A 7,271-nucleotide genomic window follows, 5' to 3' on the forward strand; every position below is an offset into this window, starting at 1 on the left:
TTATCACATATCATTGCTGTCCGTTACCCTCTATAATACTATTCTAATGATCTAGCTTAAGGCTCTCTAATTACTCTTCATGCAATTAATTAATTAAATTATAATATATTTATACATACCCAACCATATTGGAGTTATTTTCTAGATCGAGTTTTACCAGCCTATAGTGTCACCAATTAAAAACAATTATAATAACATTTTCTTCTGTATGTGAATATTTATTTATTTTATTATTATTTAGTTATTTTCCTATTACAGATCGCTGGTAACTTTTAGAAGATATAAGCATATAAAAATTCCCAATATAGTCTAGTTTATTCCAAGGTCGATCGATGACTCTAGTCAATCATAAAAGAAAAGAAATTTGATTGGCACTTCCACGAAGAATGATTCGTTAAAAGCGAAACACTGAATGGGTCAGCTAAAACACTGTATAAATATATAAGTAGGCCAGCCAGGGAAGATTTTTATCTGAAAAATTAAGCTTACCCCTTCAATTATATTATTTAATAAATAATCTTATTATGAAATAATGTACATGTTATCACCATCATGGCATGGCATAAACTTTACCTATAAATAGAGGTATGAGAAAGTCTCTCTTACACCATCCAAACTAGATTCTTATCAACAGCTTCTACACATATATCCCAATCCTCACCATATCTCTCTCTTTCTCTCTTTCTCTCTTTCTCTCTTTCTCTCTCTAGCTATCTGTCTAGATCTCAAGATCAACCGGCAATTGAATTTGGTAACTTTACTGATGTACATACTATATGTGTTCTATATAGATATATCTATAAAGTTAGCTTTTTTTTTTGTTTAAAAATAAAATCATATGGTTGAGGAGGCAGCTGATGTTGTTGACAGAAGATAGAGAGCACAGATGACCGAATGCGTAGCAGCATCTCACTCCTTTGTGCTCTCTATTCTTCTGTCATCACCTCTCGATATCAGCAGATACAGCCATGTCTCTTTCTCTCTTTCTCTCTTTCTCTCTCTCCATATGAATCTATTATTATTGTAACACATAAAGAATACCTAAATTAGAAAAAAAGACTGAAATTGTTTCTTGATCTGATCTTCTTTCCCCTTTCCCCCCTCTTAATCACTATCATGTTTCATGATTTTTCGAGGCATGCAATTTAATTTGTTTTATTTCATATATCTCTCTTTGTTTTTATGGAATCAATTTCGGAATTTCATTAAGTAATTTTTTATTGGTTTGTTAATAAATAACGACTCTACAATTCAAAACCACTCTACTGCTTGTGTTCTGATTCTGAACATATTACAAGTACAACTGTTTATTGTCGAGTGAATTTCGTATTTGACAAATTGTGTTCTTTAATTTCTGTTTTAACTGTAGGCGGTTTTGTGTGTGTGAAAGAGAATGTTAAAATATGATCCTACTTTTCTTGTTCACTCATTTACACTTAGCATGTCAAGTTAAATAAACAAATTGTAGTTCAAGGTAATATACTATGTATTGATTGATCATTTGCCCAGATCTTCTATATGTTTAAGTTGATTATTTCATGGTTCAAGCTAGCTATATATTGTGGTGTGTTTCCATTTTGACATATGCTAATTAATGATTCTAGTACATGTGCATTTCGCTAGGGCATCGATTATAATTTCAATATATATTATTGTATAAATATATACTTCTTTATTAATTAAATCATGGCTCTTAATTTATTATGTCTACAAGTTTAAAAAGTTATATATGTGGGTAGTTATAATTTTTAATTACTATCTATGGCTTGTTTTTGTAGATTTGGTACATGGTACAACTTATTTTTTTTCTCCTAAATTTATTATGAGTTATATAAGTTTAGTTAGGAGACCTGTCACAAATTTTGTAGAAATTTAGGATAATTTAGATTATCAAAATAATTTCATCAAAAAAAAAAAAAAAATAGGTTATCAAAATAATTAGGATAAAACTTCTTGTTTAATTATTTTGGTATTTTTATGCATTTATAACAATGTCTTTCTTTTTGTCGGCTATAACAAGGTATTTGAATCTTTATTTAGACATTGTACATAACTATTTGATATTTTCTTAAATTTGTGGGAGATAACTTTTAACAATATATATTGTATGTACACCATACCATATAACAAAATAGCTAGACGTGAAGTACTTATTCATATATTGTATAAATTAAAACTATCAAATTATACCTATGTATATACCACCACTATATAGTACTGGTTATATAAAATAAAATAGGGTTGTTATTATGCATGGTACTATAATAATAAGCCTATGTAGCTAATAACATTATTCCTCCCATTAACATTAGTGTAGTAATAAGTTTTGTTAAAGATATAGTTCTTTTTTTATATAGACTAAACCACACCAAATTATCATTTATATATTTAATTACCGAAACTTTAGCAAGGAGTTAAATAAGTTAGTAGCTACTAATAAGTCTAATATAAATCTCAAAATTTACTCACACATGAGATCAATGTTGGAGAAACAAACAATTTTCTTTTTTTTTTTCCTTCTTTTTTTGGATATATTTAATAACACCAAACTATCATTTATTTAATTCCTCCATTCAGGCTATAGGTAATAGTTTCTGTTGATTGGATTTTAACACCATATATATGCATGTAAATATAAGAATTCGTATCTTTAAATTGACATGCATGTGGTACATATATATGTTAAAATTTGTGGAGTCATGCATATCCATGTCACCACATTCTAAAATTCACTGGCTGGTTTGACTAGGTTAAGCTTATAATTAACAGTTTTTTAAAGCAAAGGTAGTGTTGTGCTTGCTGCTGAAGATAGCAATAAGTTTCACAAATAGGGGGCTCCTCTCTGTTGAAGTGGCCAAATTACTGGTTATTAAAAAGGGGATGGAGCTTCCTCTTCGTTTTGAATTTCAAAGGCTTCCACAGGTGATATTAACAATTCGAGAAGTTGTTAGTAATCGAAAGAGTTGAAGGAGTCTGATATGTTTAATCATTGTTCTAAGTTCTTCCACTATGTTGCAGCTGGGACTCATATTGCCCATCATATATTCAGTATCTCAATTTATTGCATGCCTTAAACAATTGTCTTATGTGTGTTCTGGCTTCTGTAATTATTGATGCAAATTTGCCGATCCTTATATGATGATCTTTGCTTCGTTCAATGAAGTTGTGGACACATTACATTTACCATTAAACCAACGATGCCTCTTCTCACAGTAGTATAGTGGTAAGTAAATATTATATTTATTTATATATCATGCTTAATTTCAAGAAACAATTAACTCATGACATATACTTTCTAAAATATTTATGAAAATGTGCTCCAATATTTTAATATACTGTGAATGTCGATTTTTCTTCTTAAATTGCTATGTGTATATGCCGAGAGCCATTTTTCTTTTCTTTTACTAGCTACTGAAGTTCAATTACTCTCTTCATCTTTTTTTTTGTCCCAAATTGTCTATTTTTTCTTAATTTGACATCAGCTTGACATCTTATTCACTCATCATTATTTATTTTTCTTTTTTTCTTAGTGCGCTTTCGATACATAAGATTAGATTTGATTAGAGAGAGTAATTTGTCTAATCTTGACTTAGGTATGTTGGAAATCTGGATAATTAATCCACCTAATCACATCTGTCTGTTATTATTTATCGCATCCATCCAGTAAAGTAGGATAAATAATCTCATACATGTAAGTTTTTTTTATCTTTTTTTAATCTTAATTTTATTAATATATTTTAAATTTAATAAGAATTTAAATGGAAGAATTATAACAAATTTTTTTATCAAAACTTATTCTTAAAATTATTGAAAATTTATAATTTTGAATTATCATACAAAAGCTTTCAAAATTTAAAATAATATTAATTAAACAATAGTTATACTTAAATTGATTATAAAATTGATTATAAAAGAAACAATATAACAATAAAATTTAAAAAAAAAAATTAAACTACTAGAAAATTTATATCAATATCTTAGAAAATTAATATTTATATTAAATTAGTGATTGAATTAGTGTTTAGCATAAATAATTTTATGTTGTTCAAATATTTTTATGATTGAATACAGAGCATCTTCTATTGGGTGGGATAAAGCTTTTCCTCTATAGGGGCCTTGTGTTTAGCATAAATAATTTTATATTATTCAAATATTTTTATTTTACTATTAATTATTTATTAAATAAAAATGTGATCAATTATTTTATTATACATTGATGATATATATTTGACTATGTCTAATATATTACTTTATTTTATGATTTAATTAATTTTTATTATTTATGTTTTATTTTTATTTTTTTGCTACGGATTATTTATTTTTATTTATTATTATATAAATTTATTATAATTAAATTTTTTTAAAAGGAAATAAAAAAAAGTCGAGTCTATTCTTAAACCAAACATATGATTACTTTCAGCATAATCTAATCTTGTCCAGTCCAGCCCAATCCTTTTAAGTACTGCGTACCAAACAGACCCCTATCATTTAGATATCTCTCTCACTTTTTACATCTTTGAAAAATGACGACGAGAATTAATTTTTTTTTTAATTTTTTATATTTTATAACAAAAAGTAATAAAATTTTAAACTTAATAAAATTCAACATATCAAGTAACATCATAGATTACTATAAATTGTTTTATTATGTTGTATTTAAAAGTTACAATATATAATATAGTAATGACAAATTTATTTAATAAAAAAATTTTAATATGTTAATACAAAAATTTATAAAGTTACTAAATAATATGTTAACTATAATAGAAATTAGACATGTTAACTATAAAAATTACTATACATATTAATTTTAAAATTGACTAATGAACACAAGCAGGCAAACGTGTATGAAAAAAAAATTATAGAAGGAAATTAATTCATTTATTATTTACATCAAAAGCAACAAAAAAGTTACTTTTTAAGTTTTGCAAAATACTGAAATGTTTAGAAGCAAAATCACTAGGGACTACATTAACCTAGAAAATAGGAAAACACCCAACTAAGGCACTGAAATGGGCAAGAATTAAGAAAATGAGTTGTTCGGGGAATCTGTCAAAATCGATTAACCAGTTTTACAGGACCTGGCAAAACAGTTAACCGATTTGCACCTAGTTTCCCCAAATAACCTCCAATTCGCTCAAAACTCAACCAAATGCTACCAAATCTTCCAGAGTACCTAAACAAGATATAAACAACACATTCCAACCAATACAACTCAGAAAAACTCACTGAATCAAAACATGCCATTAAAGCCCTAAGTTTGAGTTTCAAAGCTCAAACTTGTATAATTTCAACACAATACACTAAAACAAGCTACCAGAACTTAGAATCAACTCAAAATGGACATAAAAACTAAACCATAACCTAATCAAACTCCAACAACCCCTATTCTCTAAAATTACTAGTTGAAATCAATAAAAACCTTGAGAAAAACATAATCATACAGTGTCTAGGGCTTACCTTGATTAGAACCTCCTGCAATTCTTGCTGAAAACACAAAAATCAGCAAAAAACTCCTTTGGTTTTAGCTGGTTCGAAGAGAGAGAAGGGAAAGAGTGTGTTCTTCAATTTTTTGGCTTTTCTTTCTTAATTTTCTTTATTTTCCTCAAATGAAATATAAGATGTCAAGTTTCTAGGCAGCCACCAAATCCCACATGTGGCAAATTACTAAAATGCCCTAAACTTATAACTTAGGCATTTTCAAGACTAGGGGTAAAATGGTCAAAATCCATAACTCCGCTCACCCTTGATATTTTAATTTCTCCAATACACATCCCACTAAGAAATAAAATTCTAGACTTACCCAAGTGATCAAACTAGCTATCCATCGCATTTTCTGTTGTCGCCGAGCAAAAATTGTAAAAATTGCATAATTCACATATAACACAAATAGTACACCTAGAGTTTAATAAAATCTCTGAGATTGAGAAATTATAACTCTAATGCCCATTTCTAACAATGGGGCCCACAAATAATTTAAATCCACAAATAATTATAAAAATACCAATAATTAGTGCAAATTTCCTTTACTAATCCATATTATGAAATGTGCTCATTACAGCTACCGTACCTAGAATTTTCAATGACTTCACGATGAGGACACCTTCTTTCAATACCAAGTATAGTAGATTGCATATCTTTAGCATCGTTTAGCCAGCAGCTCCTCACCAAACAAGTTGGGAAATTCATTATCTCCAAATTCTTTAATGAAAGAAAAATATGTCTGCATGGGATTCCTTTTGTCTCAAACCAATAGTAATCACATCGTACATTCTCATGGTCATTAGAAGTAAGAACATTACCCTTTACTCCATTTTCACCTTTCATGTATTTTTTGACCAAAGAGTATACCTGTTGGAAATTATTTTACCAAGATCTTAGATCTACTCACAAGTATGTTGATTTAACAACCTAAATATGAACTTCTAAAACGATAGAAAATTAAACACATAAAAGTAAGAGAAATCTTACGTTGGGTTCAGCGGAATATATGTCTCCTCCAACTCAGATCTCTAACCCTTGATTCCTTTCTATCGCAGAGTATAATAAAGATCTGAGCCCGAATGTCCTTCTTTGTTGAATCTGAATTCTACACAGCCTTCCTCACTATGATTGAGGTATTACTTGATGTGTTTGGGCACTACTCTATCACTTAGAGATTTCGAAAACAAAGAAGGTAGAGAGAGAGAGAGAGTGGCGGCTTGAAGAGAGTTTTTGTGTGAGAGAAAATTCTGTCAAAAGTGTTACAAAAACTGAAGTCTTTACCTTCTATTTATAGAAGATCACTTAAGGCTATGGTTGAATTACTTGGCATTAAAAATTGAAAAATCAATGGGAAAAGGGAAGCAAAGTGGCCGGCCTAGGCATTGTGGAAACAAGACTTGCCACTTTTCTAATTTTCCTTTTCCTACATTGCTAGTTTCCTGTTTTGTCAAAAACTGCCAATTCCTTTATTCAACCACATAAATGTCAAATCTAATTATTTAATAATTAAAATTAATTATCAAATAATATATTGTCATTTATTTATTAATAATAAAACTAATTAAAGTTTCCCAATTAATAAATATGCCCTTCAAATTCTCTATTTACTATTTTGTCCTTAATAAGTGATAAATTCTCAAATAGACACAGTCTAACTTGAGAATTATAATTAATTAATTAAAATCAATTAAATGAGTCTTACAAGTAATATTGTCTCAACTAGTGGGGCGACCATGGGTCTATATATCCGAGCTTCCAATAAGCAGATCAAGAATTTACTACTTAAA

General features: G+C 28.4%; 1 long non-coding RNA gene across 1 annotated transcript; it reads left to right on the forward strand.

Moving 5' to 3' along the window:
- The first annotated feature begins 347 nt into the window (after nt 1-347).
- LOC115722059 (uncharacterized) lies at nt 348-6,532 on the forward strand. The gene is made up of 3 exons (XR_009684476.1): nt 348-3,223; nt 3,594-3,691; nt 6,062-6,532. It is a non-coding gene; the product is annotated as an uncharacterized LOC115722059 (long non-coding RNA).
- The last annotated feature ends 739 nt before the right edge of the window (nt 6,533-7,271 follow it).

This window comes from Cannabis sativa, chromosome 9 (genome assembly GCF_029168945.1).
Source record: "Cannabis sativa cultivar Pink pepper isolate KNU-18-1 chromosome 9, ASM2916894v1, whole genome shotgun sequence".
In the NCBI taxonomy this organism is placed as follows: domain Eukaryota; kingdom Viridiplantae; phylum Streptophyta; class Magnoliopsida; order Rosales; family Cannabaceae; genus Cannabis; species Cannabis sativa.